This window comes from Staurois parvus, unplaced genomic scaffold (genome assembly GCF_062004578.1).
Source record: "Staurois parvus isolate SC_StPar_1 unplaced genomic scaffold, SC_StPar_1.0 ptg000013l, whole genome shotgun sequence".
Classification (NCBI taxonomy): domain Eukaryota; kingdom Metazoa; phylum Chordata; class Amphibia; order Anura; family Ranidae; genus Staurois; species Staurois parvus.
The window spans coordinates 13,555,301-13,577,325 of record NW_028317809.1 but is presented as its reverse complement, the minus strand read 5'-3'; the positions used below and the strand labels follow the sequence as shown (position 1 = coordinate 13,577,325).

At 43.7% G+C, this 22,025-nt stretch overlaps 1 protein-coding gene across 1 annotated transcript in view; it reads left to right on the top strand.

Moving 5' to 3' along the window:
* Positions 1-22,025, top strand: part of TMEM150C (transmembrane protein 150C) — a 466,224-nt gene that overhangs the window by 81,257 nt on the left and 362,942 nt on the right. The window contains exon 2 of the mRNA XM_089675844.1: positions 282-331. The gene's annotated coding sequence lies outside the window, so the exon portion shown is untranslated. The remainder of the gene's footprint in view (positions 1-281; positions 332-22,025) is intronic.

Below are 22,025 nucleotides of genomic sequence, written 5' to 3'. Positions count from 1 at the left end.
CAGGCTGGTGTGATGATGCACTCCCAGGAGGGTATTTTTATAGCTGCCTGAGTTCATGGGAAGTGAGCTTTATGACAGTGTTGAATACCCTGCAGGAGGAAAGGTGCTAGATTGCAGAACAGCAAGTCTGTGGCTGACAGTGATGAAGAGGTGTAATGCTGTGGCAGCTGCTTTTTTATTTTAAATATGCTGAGCTATTGATTTTTTTCATTACTTCAGAGGTAGAGTTGGGCTTTAAGTCAGATTGGTACATGAAATCTACACTGAATTTTATTTTGCAGCTTACCAATTCTGTTCTTCAACAAAACAAGCTGTCCTACAAATATATAAGGTAAGAGTGTTAAACCGTTTACCACTGACACGGGTGCTTACAATGGTCAACCTGAACCTCGTTAAGAGGTCTGTAACCTACCTTCCAAGGTGGATAGGTGGCCTAGGTATGGTCAACCCAGTGGTTTTGTTTCCTCTGATGTTTTTGAAACATAATTTTGGTAGTATGCTGGCAGAAGAACCGCCTGGGTGGGTTGGTATTTTTCAGTTTGGGTTTAGGTCTTTTCTGTGAAGCTGAAAAAGCCCACAATGGTGGGCCAGTGAGTGTCCAACACGGTAAGCTCCCAGCTTATGTTGCCCCGTGCCTGAAAATGCTTCGGCAGTGGCAAGTGACGGAGGAGGAAATGTAAGAGGGCAACCTGGAGCATTGATCTGCCTAGAACCATGGTTGTCCAAGAGTGGAGTGCGGTGGGGTGGAGGAGACGATGGACCATTTCTTGCTTTAGTGCCCCTTCAATAAAGACGTCTACAAGCGGGTGGGTGGGGCTCTGGGTATCCCTCTCCTTTCCCGCTTGAGTTACGCAGAGTGGTCATATGGAGCCTTTCAAGCTCACTGGGATTTTGATTTTGAGACACTTTTTCTAGTTAGCTTAGTAGTTCGTTACTACACGTGGAATGCACGGTGTCAGGTTTCCACGCAGAAAAAAGTCCTTCCTGTCTAGGCTGTGGTGCATAACATTCTGGGTGAGTTTGGGAAGATTTGGGGTCTTGAGAAGGACAGGTGGCGGCCGGGGGCCTGGACAAAGGTGCAGAGGAATGTCAGGTCCCCATAGCTGCTGTCTGTCAGTCTCTGGGTGCATGGCTTCTCTTTCTGTTCTTTTGCATCCCCTAGATATTTATAAGATCATATTTTTGGAAAAAGACTGCATGCATGGCATAAATCTTTACTGTTTCTTAGCCTGAAGGTGTGTTTAGGTGGTGGTACGGCTGTGTTTTTCCATCCGGATAATAAAACTATGTTTCTTTGTATACAGTTCTATTCATGTTATTGTGAGAAAAAAACTGTTTTCTTTTCTGTTATTTGCTGTTGTAAGCATGTTTGGTTTTGTTTATATATATAATAATTTATATTTTAATTTTTGTATATATGTAAATATGTTTTTTTTAACAAGCTGTATATTTGAAATATTTTAAATACAACCAAAGAGGGAAGGCCAGAAAATGGACTTTATAGGCACTGCAACAATGTTCATTAATATTGTTACTTTATTGAGTATACACAATTGTGCAGTAGTTCATAAAAACATCTGTAGAGAGTGTAAACCCTCCATTGGGATAATACACTCTATGCAGTTACAAATCTCGTAGATACATAAAATACTGATACATATAAATATACCGTATCACGGTAAGGGTATAAGGAGGCATAAATCGGGTATCAATAACCATAGTGACTCAACATGTTTCACGAAGATATCACTTCTTCAGGAGTTACTACATAAGAAAAAAGTTGGTATAAATTTATACATAACATATTGTGTTATCCATCATTCAACATAAAAATGTTATGGATATACCTTAATCCACAGGCATCATAGCGGGGGTTGTGGAGGGGGATGGTAGCCCTCACAGCCAGGGCAAGTCAACAGGGGGATCGCAAAAGGACTGGACAAGCCGCGGACAGCCCCACAGAGGACTTCCTAACATATAAAACATACAGCTGTTACGACATAAAAGGTTTGGAATGACCTTCCCACAAGTGGAGGTACAGTAGTGTCACCGGTTCCAGACCAATAAAGCCACATAAAGAGGCGGACATTTGTGGTGTGTGCTCTGATGGGACAAAGAGTTTGGTGACGGTCCCCCAGGTAACCACAGCTAGACAGTGCGGGTGTTTGTGGTCCCCCAGGCAACAACAGCTAGACAGTGCGGGTGCTTGTGGTCCCCCAGGTAACCACAGCTAGACAGTGCGGGTGTTTGTGGTCCCCCAGGCAACAACAGCTAGACAGTGCGGGTGTTTGTGGTCCCACAGGTAACCACAGCTAGACAGTGCGGGTGTTTGTGGTCCCCCAGGTAACCACAGCTAGACAGTGCGGGTGTTTGTGGTCCCACAGGTAACCACAGCTAGACAATGCGGGTGTTTGTGGTCCCACAGGTAACCACAGCTAGACAGTGCGGGTGCTTGTGGTCCCCCAGGTAACCACAGCTAGACAGTGCGGGTGTTTGTGGTCCCCCAGGTAACCACAGCTAGACAGTGCAGGTGTTTGTGGTCCCACAGGTAACCACAGCTAGACAGTGCGGGTGTTTGTGGTCCCCCAGGTAACCACAGCTAGACAGTGCGGGTGTTTGTGGTCCCCCAGGTAACCACACCTAGACAGTGCGGGTGTTTGTGGCGTTAGCCCCGGCTGGCCGAAGGGGCTTTGTGAGCTTCACATATTGGTGGTCTCAGGACCAACTTCCGGTTGGTATACGCTGTTTAACGGCACAGGTATAGTTCAGTTTTTCTTACTATAGTTACCTATGGCAATTTCGTGCCCCTGGGCCATATCTATGTATAATATTGAATTACCCTGATCGTTTTATTACAGATGGGATCTTAATGGATGACTTTATCATTCCAATACTACTTTAGTACCACCATACTGACAAACTCTGCCCTATATGGCTTACTTACACACAGAAAGATTAGTATATATTTCGCTACATCTCCTGCCCTGTGTATACTCAAATGTCACCCATATTATTTTGTGACACTATAATGATGAAACATTTTTTGTTTATGTTATCTGATCACTTTTTTAGGGACGTTTCCAGATATTACTACCCTGTGCTCCTTCATCCAGAGTGAAAGCACTGTAATACAGGAGGTGTGTTACTGGACAGATCACCAGGTGAACACAGAGGGTAAAAAGCCTAAAAAAGAGCACGGTCACTAAGTGGCTAGCATCTCTGCCTAGCAGCACTAGGATCTCCAGTTTGAATCCCAACCATGGCACTACCTGCTTGGAGTTTGCACGTTCTGCCTGTGTGGGTTTCCTCCAGGTACTCCAGCTTCCTCCCACACTCCAAAGACATGCTGGTAGGTTAATTGGCTCCTGTCTCAATTGGCCCTAGTATGTGTATGTATGCATGTGAGTTAGGGACCTTAGATTGTAAGTTCCTTGAGGGCAGGGACTGATGTGAATGTACAGTAAATATATACAGTATATATATATATATATATATATATATATAGTACTGCGTAAATTGATGGCGCTACACGCTACAGAAATACCTGTAATAAAAACAAATGCAGACACCACATCTAATTATTGGTAAGCTGCAATATATTAAATATATTTTTTTGTTTTGGGTTTAATACCACTTGAAAAAAAGCCAAAGATTATGCTTTTATCACTTGATTTTACCAGTTTTTGTTTTCCAGGATATTCTCCATTTTGTCTGTTCCTCGACATTTCACACCATAACTCTCCATGTGATCATAAAACTCCATGTCATGGAAAAAAAGCAGATCAAATTGATAAGAAGGAACAAAAAGCTCATTCTATTAGAGAGTGTTTTTTAGATGATAACAGAACCACATTAATTTATGTTGGGGATATAAATTCAGAATGATCTGATGTGCTGCTGCTTCTTTCAAGGATAAACAGATACAAATTGGGTTTATAGGTATAATGTTACATTGAGAAAATATACTAGAGTACATTGAACTCCTGCAGAGCCCAGAAATTTGTGGTAGCTATTAGGGGCAAGAAAATATATCCTTTGTAGTTTAAAGAGTACATTAAAGCAGTGTGCTTTTACAGGAAACTTTGTTAAATTCCAGGGTTGGTTTGGATGCCTTTCAAACATATGGAAAATATAAAAGTCTGGCCAAAGAGTTCAATTTGGACAACTTTAATAGAGCCATCCTGGGTGATACTTAGCAGCCAAGCAAAGGGCAGAAGCCCAAATAGAGCACATAACCGGGAACCTAACCAAAAAACAGCTTCCTTTTACAAAGATATGAAAAAATAATAAACTGGGCCTCCAGGGAAACTGTAACAGTAAAGTAAGATACATTTTCTAAATTGGCATATCTACTGGTATAGTCTGTTCTTCTGTTTGAAACAAAATGCAAAATAGGAAATGTATCTTTATATCTCAAAACAGCAAATCCCCCTTATGAAAAAACCGTGCAGCAAAAACAACACAATAAATAAAAATAAATAGTGTGCATTCAAATATGGTACATATGCAATATAATTTTTGAATATGAATCAAACCCCGAGGGTGAGAATGTAATCAGCAAATCATTTTATATCCTGTAACATTTCTGCATGTAAAGCTATAATTACCATCGGTAATCCACATACTGTAAATAATGTCACAATGCATAATTAGCTTTTTATATAGTTAGAATGTGTGCATGTGTATGTGTTAATATGTCGTTTTCAGAATAGTGAGAACGGTTTAGAAGGGATCACCAGAAAGTAGCGTTTAGTGTGGGTACACTGCAATATTGTGCTCTTGGGGGTTATTTTAACCAAAGGAAAAATTTCCACTAGCAGTCTGTAAATGCTGGCCAGAGAGACAAAGCTAATAAAAGTAAGCAATTTTTAAAAATCATTCTTTTTCTGTCAAATATTTAATATATCTCAATGTGGACCTGTCATTGTAAAATTACACTTCCCATAAATCAGTAAGGAACGTGCTAGCATTATCTAATTGCTTGCTCTGTGGTTCATATTACACCATGACACCATGTTCAGCGAGACAGTCTGCCAGCAGGTAACCCAGAACACAGTGACCGGACAGAACGCTGCAGGTGAGGCCATAGAACCTGTTGGGGCCCCCATCTGCTGAGAGAGAAAGACAGCCAGAACTTGCTGGAAGCCACCGATCAGGTGAGAGAGTCCCATACACCAGTTAAAGCGAAGTTCCACTCACTCTGTACAAAAAATAAAAGTCAGCAGCTACAAAAACTGCAATTGTCTGTTAAACTAGCGCAGCGCTGTATAGCAAAAAAATGGCGTAAATTGCAGTATTTATACCATAGTTTGTAGACGCTATACCTTTCACACAAAGCAATCAATATACACTTATTGGGATTTTTTTTTACCAAAAACATGTAGCAGAATACATTTTGGCCTATCTGACAGAGGTGGTGGATTCCCTATTGGATCATTTCAAAATATTTCACTGTGATTGCCGTACTTATATCCTTGCAGACAATGTATAGCTCTTACTCCACTTATATTTTATAGACTTTATATATTCTCACTTTTATGCTGCACTTTACTGTTTCACATTTATTGAATGATTTATTGAACATTTTTTATATTTGATTTTTATATGCTGCACTTGACTGTTCTGCTGATCAATGTATTTATTTATTTTTCGCTATATGTCAGATTGACTTTGCACTTTATTTTCACTATAATATCATTCACTTATTTTAGAGCTGCACTTTATATATATATATATATATATACAGTGGGGATTGAAAGTTTGGGCACCCCAGCTAAAAATTTGTATTAATGTGCATAAAGAAGCCAAGGAAAGATGGAAAAATCTCCAAAAGGCATCAAATTACAGATTAGACATTCTTATAATATGTCAACAAAAGTTAGATTTTATTTCCATCATTTACACTTTCAAAATAACAGAAAACAAAAAAATGGCGTCTGCAAAAGTTTGGGCACCCTGCAGAGTTAATATCTTGTACTGCCTCCTTTGGCAAGTATCACAGCTTGTAAACGCTTTTTGTAGCCAGCCAAGAGTCTTTCAATTCTTGTTTGAGGTATCTTTGCCCATTCTTCCTTACAAAAGTCTTCCAGTTCTTTGAGATTTCTGGGCTGTCTGTCACGCACTGCTCTTTTAAGGTCTATCCATAGATTTTCAATTATGTTGAGGTCAGGAGATTGTGAAGGCCATGGCAAAACCTTCAGTTTACGCCTCTTGATGTAATCCCCCGTGGATTTCGAGGTGTGTTTAGGATCATTATCCATTTGTAGAAGCCATCCTCTCTTTAACTTCAGCTTTTTCACAGATGGCATCAAGTTACCATCCACAATTTGCTGAAATTTTATTGAATCCATTTTTCCTTCTACTCGTGAGATGTTCCCTGTGCCACTGGCTGCAAAACAACCCCAAAGCATGATTGATCCAACCCCATGCTTAACAGTTGGACAGAGGTTCTTTTCATTAAATTCTGTGCCCCTTCTTCTCCAAACGTACCTTTGCTCATTCCGGCCAAAAAGTTCAATTTTAACCTCATCGGTCCACAGAACTTGTTTCCAAAATGCATCAGGCTTGTCTATATGTTCATTTGCAAAGTTCAAACGATGATTTTTGTGGTGAGGAGGTTTTCTTCTGATGACTCTTCCATGAAGACCATATTTGTACAAGTATCTCTTTATAGTGGAATAGTGTACCACAACTCCAGTGTCTGCCAGATCTTTCTTGAGGGATCGTGCAGTCAAACGTGGGTTTTGAATTGTTTTTCTCACAATCCTGCAAGCTGTTCTGTCTGATATTTTTCTTGGTCTTTCAGATCTTGCTTTAACTTCCACTGTTCCTGATGACTGCCATTTCTTAATTACATTCCGAACAGAGGATATTGACATCTGAAAACACTTTGCTATCTTCTTATAGCCTTCTCCAGCTTTGTGAGCATCAACTATTTTCAGTTTCAGTTTTCTAGACAACTGCTTAGAAGAACCCATGGTGCTGATTGTTGGGGCAAGGTCAGATGAGTCTGGGCATTTAAAACCTTTGAGATTGACATCATCTGGTCTTCCCAGACGATGATTGAGAACAATCCATGACACTGGCAGGTCTCAGCTTGGCAAAGGGGGCAGTGCATGCTATAAATTCTGCAGGGTGCCCAAACTTTTGCAGACTTTTCCTTGGCTTCTTTATGCACATTAATACAAATTTTTAGCTGGGGTGCCCAAACTTTCGATCCCCACTGTATATATATATATATATATATATAGTATTGAGCCACCTTACCTCATGGATAGTGGGAAAGAGAATAGAGCGTGACATCTAATGTAAGGGGGGGAGGGTACTCCGAATATATGCCTATAATTATTATGAGAATAATACATTTCTATGCCAGTCGAAAGAAGGGTCGCGCATCGCTGGTATCATTCACTTTAAGAAACTTTATTGGAGACTGCTCAGACAGAACACCAGGAGTAGATACATTTATATAGTCCTACAGATACAGTAAAGGGCAACCATAATGCTTATGCAACCAGCTATGAAACTGAGTTTGACACCCCTGCCTAAAATGTTTTCCATTATACCATCTCTTGCTGTCATTTGGCTTTTGGTTTTTATGCCATTTACTCCCTTACAGGATTTTTTAGAAAGGAGGAGGACAGCAGTACAGGGGACACTGAAGGAGGAGCAGTATAGAAGCAGGCAAGAGGAGCAGAACAGAAGGGGAAGCTTCAGGTGAATAAGACAAGCAATATATGAAGGCACTGGTGGTTGACTCAGTAGTTGTAATGGGGAGCCAGAGGCAGAGAGGAGAAAGAAGACAGGGGGAGTTTAACAAGAGGAACAGTACAGTGGGTTGCTGTAGGTGGATGGGATGAGTAGTACAGAGGGGTGCTGAAGGTGGATGAGATGAGCAGTACAAGAGGAGCAGTACAGAGGGGTGCTGAAGGTGGATGAGATGAGCAGTACAGGAGGAGCAGTACAGAGGGGTGCTGAAGGTGGATGCAATGAGCAGTACAAGAGGAGCACTTCAGAGGGGTGCTGAAGGTGGGTGAGATGAAAGTACAGAGGAGTGCTGAAGGTGGATGAGATGAGCAGTATAAGAGAAGCAGTACAGAGGGGTGCTGAAGGTGGATGAGATGAGCAGTATAAGAGGAGCAGTACAGAGGGGTGCTGAAGGTGGATGAGATGAGCAGTACAAGAGGAGCAGTACAGAGGGTTGCTGAAGGTGGATGAGATGAGCAGTACAAGAGGAGCAGTACAGAGGGGTGCTGAAGGTGGATGAGATGAGCAGTACAAGAGGAGCAGTACAGAGGGGTGCTGAAGATGGATGAGATGAACAGTACAGAGGGGTGCTGAAGGTGGATGAGATGAGCAGTACAAGAGGAGCAGTACAGAGGGGTGCTGAAGGTGGATGAGATGAGCAGTACAAGAGGAGCAGTACAGAGGGGTGCTGCGGGTGGATGAGATGAGCAGTACAAGAGGAGTAGTACAGAGGGGTGCTGAAGGTGGATGAGATGAGCAGTACTAGAGGAGCAGTATAGAGGGGTGCTGAAGGTGGATGAGATGAGCAGTATAAGAGGAGCAGTACAGAGTGGTGCTGAAGGTGGATGAGATGAGCAGTACAAGAGGAGCAGTACAGAGGGGTGCTGAACGTGGATGAGATGAGCAGTACAAGAGGAGCAGTACAGAAGGTTGCTGAAGGTGGATGAGATGAGCAGAAGAAGAGGAGCAGTACAGAGGGGTGCTGAAGGTGGATAAGATGAGCAGTATAAGAGGAGCAGTACAGAGTGGTGCTGAAGGTGGATGAGATGAGCAGTACAAGATGAGCAGTACAGAGGGGTGCTGAAGGTGGATGAAATGAGCAGTACAAGAGGAGCAGTACAGAGGGGTGCTGAAGGTGGATGCAATGAGCAGTACAAGAGGAGCAGTTCAGAGGGGTGCTGAAGGTGGATGAGATCAACAGTACAGAGGGGTGCTGAAGGTGGATGAGATGAGCAGTACAAGATGAGCAGTACAGAGGGGTGCTGAAGGTGGATGAGATGAGCAGTATAAGAGGAGCAGTACAGAGGGGTGCTGAAGGTGGATGAAATGAGCAGTACAAGAGGAGCAGTTCAGAGGGGTGCTGAAGGTGGATGAGATGAACAGTACAGAGGGGTGCTGAAGGTGGATGAGATGAGCAGTACAAGAGGAGCCTGTACAGAGGGGTGCTGAAGGTGGATGAGATGAGCAGTACAAGAGGAGCAGTACAGAGGGGTGCTGCGGGTGGATGAGATGAGCAGTACAAGAGGGGTAGTACAGAGGGGTGCTGAAGGTGGATGAGATGAGCAGTACTAGAGGAGCAGTACAGAGGGGTGCTGAAGGTGGATGAGATGAGCAGTACAAGAGGAGAAGTACAGAGGGGTGCTGAAGGTGGATGAGATGAACAGTACAAGAGGAGAAGTACAGAGGGGTGCTGAAGGTGGATGAGATGAGCAGTACTAGAGGAGCAGTACAGAGGGGTGCTGAAGGTGGATGAGATGAGCAGTACAAGAGGAGAAGTACAGAGGGGTGCTGAAGGTGGATGAGATGAACAGTACAAGAGGAGAAGTACAGAGGGGTGCTGAAGGTGGATGAGATGAGCAGTACTAGAGGAGCAGTATAGAGGGGTGCTGAAGGTGGATGAGATGAGCAGTATAAGAGGAGCAGTACAGAGTGGTGCTGAAGGTGGATGAGATGAGCAGTACAAGAGGAGCAGTACAGAGGGGTGCTGAACGTGGATGAGATGAGCAGTACAAGAGGAGCAGTACAGAGGGTTGCTGAAGGTGGATGAGATGAGCAGAAGAAGAGGAGCAGTACAGAGGGGTGCTGAAGGTGGATAAGATGAGCAGTATAAGAGGAGCAGTACAGAGTGGTGCTGAAGGTGGATGAGATGAGCAGTACAAAAGGAGCAGTACAGAGGGGTGCTGAAGGTGGATGAGATGAGCAGTATAAGAGGAGCAGTACAGAGGGGTGATGAAGGTGAATGAAATGAGCAGTACAAGAGGAGCAGTACAGAGGGGTGCTGAAGGTGGATGCAATGAGCAGTACAAGAGGAGCAGTTCAGAGGGGTGCTGAAGGTGGATGAGATGAACAGTACAGAGGGGTGCTGAAGGTGGATGAGATGAGCAGTACAAGAGGAGCAGTACAGAGGGGTGCTGAAGGTGGATGAGATGAGCAGTATAAGAGGAGCAGTACAGAGGGGTGCTGAAGGTGGATGAAATGAGCAGTACAAGAGGAGCAGTTCAGTGGGGTGCTGAAGGTGGATGAGATGAACAGTACAAGAGGAGAAGTACAGAGGGGTGCTGAAGGTGGATGAGATGAGCAGTACTAGAGGAGCAGTACAGAGGGGTGCTGAAGGTGGATGAGATGAACAGTACAGAGGGGTGCTGAAGGTGGATGAGATGAGCAGTACAAGATGAGCAGTACAGAGGGGTGCTGAAGGTGGATGAGATGAGCAGTATAAGAGGAGCAGTACAGAGGGGTGCTGAAGGTGGATGAAATGAGCAGTACAAGAGGAGCAGTTCAGAGGGGTGCTGAAGGTGGATGAGATGAACAGTACAAGAGGAGAAGTACAGAGGGGTGCTGAAGGTGGATGAGATGAGCAGTACTAGAGGAGCAGTACAGAGGGGTGCTGAAGGTGGATGAGATGAGCAGTACAAGAGGAGAAGTACAGAGTGGTGCTGAAGGTGGATGAGATGAGCAGTACAAGAGAAGCCTGTACAGAGGGGTGCTGAAGGTGGATGAGATGAGCAGTACAAGAGGAGCAGTACAGAGGGGTGCTGCGGGTGGATGAGATGAGCAGTACAAGAGGAGTAGTACAGAGGGGTGCTGAAGGTGGATGAGATGAGCAGTACTAAAGGAGCAGTACAGAGGGGTGCTGAAGGTGGATGAGATGAGCAGTACAAGAGGAAAAGTACAGAGGGGTGCTGAAGGTGGATGAGATGAACAGTACAAGAGGAGAAGTACAGAGGGGTGCTGAAGGTGGATGAGATGAGCAGTACTAGAGGAGCAGTACAGAGGGGTGCTGAAGGTGGATGAGATGAACAGTACAAGAGGAGAAGTACAGTGGGGTGCTGAAGGTGGATGAGATGAGCAGTACAAGAGGAGCAGTACAGAGTGGTGCTGAAGGTGGATGAGATGAACAGTACAAGAGGAGAAGTACAGAGGGGTGCTGAAGGTGGATGAGATGAGCAGTACAAGAGGAGAAGTACAGAGGGGTGCTGAAGGTGGATGAGATGAGCAGTGCAAGAGGAGAAGTACAGAGGGGTGCTGCGGGTGGATGAGATGAGCAGTACAAGAGGAGTAGTACAGAGGGGTGCTGAAGGTGGATGAGATGAGCAGTACAAGAGGAGCAGTACAGAGGGGTGCTGCGGGTGGATGAGATGAGCAGTACAAGAGGAGTAGTACAGAGGGGTGCTGAAGGTGGATGAGATGAGCAGTACTAGAGGAGCAGTACAGAGGGGTGCTGAAGGTGGATGAGATGAGCAGTACAAGAGGAAAAGTACAGAGGGGTGCTGAAGGTGGATGAGATGAACAGTACAAGAGGAGCAGTACAGAGGGGTGCTGAAGGTGGATGAGATGAGCAGTACTAGAGGAGCAGTACAGAGGGGTGCTGAAGGTGGATGAGATGAGCAGTACAAGAGGAGAAGTACAGAGGGGTGCTGAAGGTGGATGAGATGAACAGTACAAGAGGAGAAGTACAGAGGGGTGCTGAAGGTGGATGAGATGAGCAGTACTAGAGGAGCAGTATAGAGGGGTGCTGAAGGTGGATGAGATGAGCAGTATAAGAGGAGCAGTACAGAGTGGTGCTGAAGGTGGATGAGATGAGCAGTACAAGAGGAGCAGTACAGAGGGGTGCTGAACGTGGATGAGATGAGCAGTACAAGAGGAGCAGTACAGAGGGTTGCTGAAGGTGGATGAGATGAGCAGAAGAAGAGGAGCAGTACAGAGGGGTGCTGAAGGTGGATAAGATGAGCAGTATAAGAGGAGCAGTACAGAGTGGTGCTGAAGGTGGATGAGATGAGCAGTACAAGATGAGCAGTACAGAGGGGTGCTGAAGGTGGATGAGATGAGCAGTACAAAAGGAGCAGTACAGAGGGGTGCTGAAGGTGGATGAGATGAGCAGTATAAGAGGAGCAGTACAGAGGGGTGATGAAGGTGAATGAAATGAGCAGTACAAGAGGAGCAGTACAGAGGGGTGCTGAAGGTGGATGCAATGAGCAGTACAAGAGGAGCAGTTCAGAGGGGTGCTGAAGGTGGATGAGATGAACAGTACAGAGGGGTGCTGAAGGTGGATGAGATGAGCAGTACAAGAGGAGCAGTACAGAGGGGTGCTGAAGGTGGATGAGATGAGCAGTATAAGAGGAGCAGTACAGAGGGGTGCTGAAGGTGGATGAAATGAGCAGTACAAGAGGAGCAGTTCAGTGGGGTGCTGAAGGTGGATGAGATGAACAGTACAAGAGGAGAAGTACAGAGGGGTGCTGAAGGTGGATGAGATGAGCAGTACTAGAGGAGCAGTACAGAGGGGTGCTGAAGGTGGATGAGATGAACAGTACAGAGGGGTGCTGAAGGTGGATGAGATGAGCAGTACAAGATGAGCAGTACAGAGGGGTGCTGAAGGTGGATGAGATGAGCAGTATAAGAGGAGCAGTACAGAGGGGTGCTGAAGGTGGATGAAATGAGCAGTACAAGAGGAGCAGTTCAGAGGGGTGCTGAAGGTGGATGAGATGAACAGTACAAGAGGAGAAGTACAGAGGGGTGCTGAAGGTGGATGAGATGAGCAGTACTAGAGGAGCAGTACAGAGGGGTGCTGAAGGTGGATGAGATGAGCAGTACAAGAGGAGAAGTACAGAGTGGTGCTGAAGGTGGATGAGATGAGCAGTACAAGAGAAGCCTGTACAGAGGGGTGCTGAAGGTGGATGAGATGAGCAGTACAAGAGGAGCAGTACAGAGGGGTGCTGCGGGTGGATGAGATGAGCAGTACAAGAGGAGTAGTACAGAGGGGTGCTGAAGGTGGATGAGATGAGCAGTACTAAAGGAGCAGTACAGAGGGGTGCTGAAGGTGGATGAGATGAGCAGTACAAGAGGAAAAGTACAGAGGGGTGCTGAAGGTGGATGAGATGAACAGTACAAGAGGAGAAGTACAGAGGGGTGCTGAAGGTGGATGAGATGAGCAGTACTAGAGGAGCAGTACAGAGGGGTGCTGAAGGTGGATGAGATGAACAGTACAAGAGGAGAAGTACAGTGGGGTGCTGAAGGTGGATGAGATGAGCAGTACAAGAGGAGCAGTACAGAGGGGTGCTGAAGGTGGATGAGATGAACAGTACAAGAGGAGAAGTACAGAGGGGTGCTGAAGGTGGATGAGATGAGCAGTACAAGAGGAGAAGTACAGAGGGGTGCTGAAGGTGGATGAGATGAGCAGTGCAAGAGGAGAAGTACAGAGGGGTGCTGCGGGTGGATGAGATGAGCAGTACAAGAGGAGTAGTACAGAGGGGTGCTGAAGGTGGATGAGATGAGCAGTACAAGAGGAGCAGTACAGAGGGGTGCTGCGGGTGGATGAGATGAGCAGTACAAGAGGAGTAGTACAGAGGGGTGCTGAAGGTGGATGAGATGAGCAGTACTAGAGGAGCAGTACAGAGGGGTGCTGAAGGTGGATGAGATGAGCAGTACAAGAGGAAAAGTACAGAGGGGTGCTGAAGGTGGATGAGATGAACAGTACAAGAGGAGAAGTACAGAGGGGTGCTGAAGGTGGATGAGATGAGCAGTACAAGAGGAGCAGTACAGAGGGGTGCTGCGGGTGGATGAGATGAGCAGTACAAGAGGAGTGGTACAGAGGGGTGCTGAAGGTGGATGAGATGAGCAGTACTAGAGGAGCAGTACAGAGGGGTGCTGAAGGTGGATGAGATGAGCAGTACAAGAGGAAAAGTACAGAGGGGTGCTGAAGGTGGATGAGATGAACAGTACAAGAGGAGAAGTACAGAGGGGTGCTGAAGGTGGATGAGATGAGCAGTACTAGAGGAGCAGTACAGAGGGGTGCTGAAGGTGGATGAGATGAGCAGTACAAGAGAAGTACAGAGGGGTGCTGAAGGTGGATGAGATGAACAGTACAAGAGGAGAAGTACAGAGGGGTGCTGAAGGTGGATGAGATGAGCAGTACAAGAGGAGAAGTACAGAGGGGTGCTGAAGGTGGATGAGATGAACAGTACAAGAGGAGAAGTACAGAGGGGTGCTGAAGGTGGATGAGATGAGCAGTACTAGAGGAGCAGTACAGAGGGGTGCTGAAGGTGGATGAGATGAGCAGTACAAGAGGAGAAGTACAGAGGGGTGCTGAAGGTGGATGAGATGAGCAGTGCAAGAGGAGAAGTACAAAGTGGTGCTGAAGCTGGACTAGCACAATGGCACAAAAGAGTGCTGTATGGAGATAAAAGGAACAGAGCATGGTTGCTGCAGTTAAAAGACAAAATCTGTATGAGAGATGAATAGTACATAATAGTGCTGCAGGAGGATGAGAGAAGCAGAATAGGGTTAGGGTACATAAAGATGGACAAGAGCAACAAGAAAAAAGAGGCACGGGATGTGACGAGAGGAGCAGTACAGGGATGTAAATGATGGTGGGCAAGAGGAGCAGTACAGAGGGGGGCTGCAGGCAGCTAAGAAGAATAAAAAAAAGTGAAGCAGTGCAAAGGGCTACTGGGGGGAATGAGAGAAGCAGGATGGAGGTGGAAGGCTTAAGATGGACAAGAGTAGCAGTATAGGGGGATACTAGACGTGGAAAAAGAGGAGCAATAACAGAGAGGTGCTGCTGTTTCCAGGTGACCGTATCTAAGGGTGCTGCAGACAAATACAATTAACAGTGCAGGGTGGTTATTGGTTGTAGTAGATAAGTAGTACAAGGATTACTGGATGAAGATAAAAGAAACAGATGCTTCCAATAATACAACACATGAAAAGGTGTGAGACAAGCTGCTTGCGTGGATGAAAGAAAGCCCATAGCTACTACATTGAACCTTTACTTTTTCTACTTGACTTCCTGATTTGCCCCAGCAGCCCTGCAAAAATAGAATTTACATTTACTGGAAGCATCTGATCAACATATAAAGTGTAGCACAAACTAACAAAAAATTGACTGACTGCAACGCATGTAATGCGACAATGAACTCAATACAACCTCACTGCATCTCACTGTAATTGAACCAGTGTAACCATACCAACACATACACTTAATGAATGAATAATAAATCAAAGTGAAAAATAGTGTGTCAAAAAAAACTTAAAGCATAATATACATCAATGCTTGTAGTGAGTCCATGGAAATAAGTCCATATATAAACACTTTTCCTTCTGAAGCAGCCATGAGAGTGTGGTGAAATGTTATGTTAATGAGATGCTTCCAATAACTGTAAATTCTATCTTTGCAGGGCTGCTGGGGCAAATCAGGAAGCTAAGTAGAAAAACTAAAGGTCCAATGTAGTAGCTATGGCCTTTCTTGTCGTTCATCCACATATGACAAGTGTGTCCTATAAAGGAATTTCTGGTTGGGTACCCTTTTTCAGCAACTAAAGTAAGGCACTTTAGGCAGTGGAACCAAGACGATCTATGGTGGGCCTTTGCTGCTGAAGACGTCTTCCACATTGTCAGTGACAGAGGAAGAACTCTTTAAAACATAAACCTTTCAAACCATAAAATTATAACTTTCATTACCAATAGCCAATTTCTAAAATCATTGCTCTCACACATTTTTGACAAATGGAACCATTTATCCAGAAAAATTCAAACTGGGACACCAGGAGCAACAATTGAACCTTTCAGAAACCATTTTTTTCACATCGGCATCAAAAAACTTAATTTCTTTCCAAAAGAATTTTTAAATTACAGGGACCATGACAAAATGTTAATGTAGCTTGCATATTTTTCCTTTCAATAAATTTCTATTGAATAGTTTTAAATTTAGAAGATACAAATGGAACCAGGCAGCACAGTGGCTAAATGGTTAGCACTTCTGCCTAGCAGTACTAGAGTCGTTGGTTCAAATTCCAATCACATCACCACCTGCCTGTAGTTTTTATGTTCTCCCTGTGCCTGCCTGGGTTTCCTCCAAATACTCCAGTTTCCTACCACACTCCAGAGACATGCTGGTAGGTTAATTGATTCCTAACCAAATTGTCCCTAGTATGTATGAATGTAAGTTAGGGACCTTAGATTGTACATCCCTTGAGGGTTAGGGACTGATGTGAATGTACAATATATACATATGTAAAGCGCTGCGTAAATTGACAGCGCTATATAAGTACCTAAAATAAATAATATTAAATGTGTACTATCAAAGAATTAACAATTAACAGTAACAGTCAATGGCGGTCATGCACTGAATAAACATATCCGGAAATGGAGACAAGTAATTTACATGTCAAAAAAGAGAGAACAAGAACATTAACCATATCAGGTTGATAAATCAGCGTAAGGGCGAGAGAGAAGCTATATGCCTGTTGCGGGACAGGCCACAACTTCAAAAAAGATAATGAAGTTTAAAATGCACACCATATATGTAGTCGAACCAAAAAATATGGATCTTATCATAAGTCATCCCTGCGGAAGAGCCAGTGAAATAGAAGAACAAAATAAAAAGGGGGCTGGGGGGGGAAACTAGAAAGGATTGAAAGGAGAATGTCAAGAGTCTGGATTATGGAGCCTCCAGGATTATAGCAAAATTATATTATCTATTGATATAGCAGGATGGGCATGTTGAATCCATGGAGTCCATGTAGGCTAGGACTTACTCTGTACTAATTTTGACCAAGCAAAGAATCTGCTGCATGTCAAGGCAGAAAGCTTGCACAGAGATAAAATATGAATGTTTAACATCATGCTGCTTTCTGACTGTTGAATGATGGATAGCTGCTGTATAAATACAAGTGCTGCGAGGCTTTTGTATAAAAGATTGAAGCTAATTGTACACTGCTTACATTTAGTAAGTGTCAGGAGAGCATGTTGAGGCAATGAATTGCTAGAATAGAGTTTATTTCTATAGCAGTGAACAGTTTGTTTCTAACTGACAGGTCAGAATTTCTGAAGCTTTATAGTTAAGATAATTGCAAGATAGAGTGTGCAGCTATTGGGTATGAAAAATATGGGATTTCAACAACTTTTGTGAATGCAATTTGCCATCATTTAGAGCTTAGGTATGTACGTGTTGAAAGAAGAACAGATTTTAAGTAGAACATAAAGAGTATCTGTTGCAGTTCAAGAGCATTTAAATGTAAAAATGCATTAACAAAACCACCATGAAAACCCAGGACAAGCCTAGTAAGGCATTTCTTAGTGTAAGAAACTGCCTTCAGTTAATCTCAAAGGAAGCCTGTACTGAGACAAATATAGAGCTAATAATGCTAACTGCTAATTGCCTGGTAGTCATGTTATTTGTTACTACCGATGTGAAGTATTTTTTACTGTTCTAAAACAAGTATGGTATTTAAGAATCCTCACTTCAATCTAAGGCTCCTTTCAGATGGGGCGGATTCCATTCCAATTAGCAGGGGTTCAGCTCACAGATATCCTGCTGATCAGAACAGAGTAGGTAGATGACACATCCATGTCTGCTCAGTTTCTGCAGAGTGCACATGGAAAGAGCACGTGATGCTCTATGGGCGGCCAGCAATAAATAGACTCTGCTGTCCGTTTACACCCAACTGCCAACTACTCTTCAATTCACTCCACCTAAACACAGAAGGATGGATCCCCTTCTTTTAGCAGACCCAATTGGACATAGGTGTAAATGGACACAAGTCCTGTCCATAATGATGAATGGACCTTCTAATCAGGTCCTCCAGAAAAACAGTTAGGTAGACCTTATCGGAATGGCCACGTGAAAGGGGCTTTAGCAAAGTTGATGCATGCTTATTCTGGATCAGGGATTCAAAAAGTACAGAAACAGCCAGGTAATTAGCATTTTGAAGAGGAGCAACGGCAGTGTGTACAGTATATTTATCTCTACACAGATATCTTTTAAAAAGGAATTTTTTTTTGTGAATAAGCATTATCTAGCTCTCAAGAGAACACAACAGAATAAGTTTGCATTCAGACTATGACTCTCTGACTCTGAGACTAATTTTGGCCTGTCTGAACAGAACGGAACAGGCAGGTAAGGAAAGTTGTGTTTGCAGCTTTAACAACTGAGCTTTGTAAACATGTTTCTTTCCAGAAAATCAATTACAGGTTACTGTAGCTTGGTAAATACATGAAATGAAGCCTAATACTCCAGTTGGTACCCAGAAATATAAACATGAAAAATGTATATGCAATTTTTCACATTTAAATGGATGAATATTTTTAATTGGATCTTTTTCCTGAACAATACATAACAAAAAAAATATACAAAAACGCCAATTCCCATAAACCTAGCTTCAAGTTATACTTTTGATTTTTAAATGCCCCCCAGGCAGTGGGTAAAAGCAATAAGAAAGGAACACAGAGGGGCACCAGACTAAGTGCAGTATAAAACAGTTTTGTTTATTAAAAAGAAGCAAATTGGGAACTCACTATAAAGCAGATGAGATTAGGCATATAAAATCATGTAGGAAGGTCCCCAAGGTGATCTGTAGATGGAATTATCGTCCAAGTCCAGACAGGAGCAGCAGTAGGTAGCCGAATGCCGCTGGAACCAGTGTGGAACGCAAATATGGAGTGGTACGGGAAGTGATGACACCGAGGAGACGTCACTCCGTAAAGGGGCAGTAATGCATATCAAAGCTTCGGCTTCTTTGTCAGACCTGATTGGCTGAGGAGGGAGGGTGGACTTTATTTGATTCTTTAGCACCCATTCCTCTTCCTTTTTCTTTCCTTCATAATTTAGTGGGTAAAAGCAATGCTCCCTTTATTCCAAGAGCTGGCAATCTTTACTAGATGTCAATGGCTTGCTACTGCATTTCAGCAGCAGAACTCTGCCTCCTTAACTCCACCCATGGGATATCACCAGTTGAGTGGAGTTCGGCATCATTTAATAACGCTGTTTGGCTTTTTGTTATGGTCACATTGACTGAAATGGACAAGTTTGAAAGTTGGAGCCCCCTGGTGCCAACTACCACTAACCCTCAATGGTTTAAAGGAGGGGGTGGAAAAAAATCCACTGACCATCAGTGCTTTTAAAGAGTGTGAAGACACTCAGTGACCACTAACTTGGATAGTGTAACTTATCTATTCATGCTTGTGAAGGACATTAACATGCACAGCGTTAATGCTGAAAATGCCCCACAGTGAAGCAAAAATCAGGCATGAACCAGTTTTAATGTTTTACTACATGCTGACATGCTGCAGTGCACTGAATCACAGTTCTGGTGGGGCCATTCATTTTTCTCCATGCACTGATTAGTCTTTGTGTTTTATCTTCCCACTGACTACACCTTTGATCAGGAGTAGAATACATAGACAACATAAAAACAGGCTCTGAGCTCCCTACTTGGCCACTGCCTCTTCAGTGATGTGAGCGTCAGTTGTCAAGGTAAAATGTCTAGCATCGGTGGTTGGGGGAGGAAAAAATGCCTAGTGTTGGTGGTCGGGATTGGAAAAAATTCCTAGTGTTGGTGGTCGGGGGAGGAAAAAATACCAGGTATTGGTGGTCAGCATGAGGGAAAAAGTGCCTGGCACTAGTGGTTAATGGGTCATCGTCTGTACTTCCTTACATTGGCAGTCAGTGTCTGTGCCTCCATACACTGGTGGTCAATATCTGTGCCCCCATACATTGGTGGTCAATGTCTGTGCCCCCATCATTGGTGGTCAGTGTATGTGCCCCTTATAATGGTGTTTAGTGTCTGTGTCACTTTACATTGGTCGTCGGTATGTCCCCATTTTTGTTCATGGTCGGAGGAAGCAGTGTTACTTAAATCTTAAATCTGTTACTTGTTACTTAAATCTGTGAAGAAGTGCTGGCATAGGAGGAAGAGTGAGGCTCTGTGAAGAGTGAGGAAGGATAAGGCTCTCAAAGATAAACACAATCTGTGTTTACAATTATGATTGCTGTGATTGGCCATCACAAGGCACAGAGCCACTTTGATTGGCCTCTGGTGGGATGGTGGGATGGGGAATTGGATGGCTTACAGGCTTTGTGTGCATTGGCTAAGCAGGCATCACGGGACAAACTGCATCCTATATTGAATCAACATGGAACCTCTCAAATCTGGGGATGACAACACTACACTTAAGGCAGCTGTCTCAATTGGCTTTATGGGCAGCATGGCCCTGCATGTGCATTATATTGTCATAATAGTAGTGCTATTAATACCTGTATAAAGCTGGCCATGCACTGTATGATTTCTCTCATCCGTGTTTAACTTAATGGGGGAACTGACAGCTATTGTATTCTGACAGCCATGTCTATCAGAATACCAGAACATTGGCTGCATCTGATTGGATGCAGCCCGGTTCAAGCAACAATTTTCTGCCCAGCTCCTTTCATTTTCAGATCAAAGGATGTTGGGCGAGAGGATGCTGACAAGGCCACCATCACTAGATTTTTGCTTGCTTCAACAGGACCTGGCCAAAATTCATTTTGTGTATCACAAGCTTAAGTCTTCTCATGTTTCCCTTTAAATGAGCTCTTTAACACACTGGCCATTAATCATAAAGATATGTGTATTTTTGACAGATATATGACTAAAGGCCTCTGGTGAAGGTATTTTATAATGCTTATTCTGCAAAATAAACATCAGCAGTGCTTTTAAGTCAGATGGGACTTTCCAGACTTTGTATGAGTATCATTAACAGGATCAGTATGTATGTATATTGTTATAATGCTCTCCTAACACAGAGCATGAGAATGGCAGGACATTGAATGCAAATATAGGTGTATTTGCTTCTTTTATAATGTTTTATAGCAGCGGCCATCCATCTGAAAACAGCTTCTGGGACTGAAGCTGCATGCATGCATGGGATGAAGTGGACATGACAAGAATGCTGTGTGACTCTACTCATGACTATTCAGTTAAGACTGCTGGAATGGGAATAAAGGGAATTTTTTCACCAGGTAGGATGCACTCAAGGGGTGGGGGCATTCAAGGATAAATTCACCTTCAGGAACCATTTTTAGGGTGGAACATGTAACTTGTTTCCACTCCTTCAGCTCTCCCCTTGAACCCCCCTTCCTGTGACAGTGGGCCGGGGATCTTCTCCTTGCACCCGCTAGAACAATTAAAAAAAAAGATCAAGGCTGTGTGGGGCTCCAACCACATGGCTGCATCATTCATTCACGAGTTCTGTGAATGAATAAATTACAGGTACCGACAGCCTTTGCGGTAGACGGCTTGTAGTTCTCAATGAACTACGAGGGCACTGGTGAGCATCCTCGTAGTTATTGATTCTTCCTGTCATTCAGTAACTGCCTGTCCATATAGGAGGTACGGGCAGATGGCTACACTGACAGTCTGCAGGAGCCTGACATTACACACATGATCTGCTGACCACGGGTGCAACGCTGTACAGGCTCCTAAGAACAAAAAAAATAGTAAATGCATAATTTTTTACCTGCAAAAAAAGTGCATTTTTTTTTTTTTAAAGGTTAACTTATCCCTTAAGTATTAGCACGTAAACTCCAAGGAGCAGGGCCCTCCTAACCCTCTTGTATTGAACTGTATTGTTGCTGTATTGTCTCCCGTTATATTGTAAAGCACTGAGCAAACTATTGGCGCTATATAAATCCTGTATAATATTAATAATAAGACAGACTCTTACTTCAACTTGAAAATGAGTGCTTGCCTGGTCATTTATTATAACAACCAATATTAGTTTATGTTCATTTTCATGTAAATGTACTTGGCATCATGTAATACTTTGCAGAAGGGCTCAAAGATCATATAACTGAAGCAGAACTCCAGCTTTAACTAACCCCCACACATTGCCATCCCAAGCAATTTTATTTTTAAAATTACATTTTAGATACCTTTTCCCAAGAGTCTTCTGGCTAGTTGAGGGATGTCACAGGTCTTTCCTTTTCTCCTCCAGCAACAGGCAGTCATTAGTGCTACTCTGAATGATGC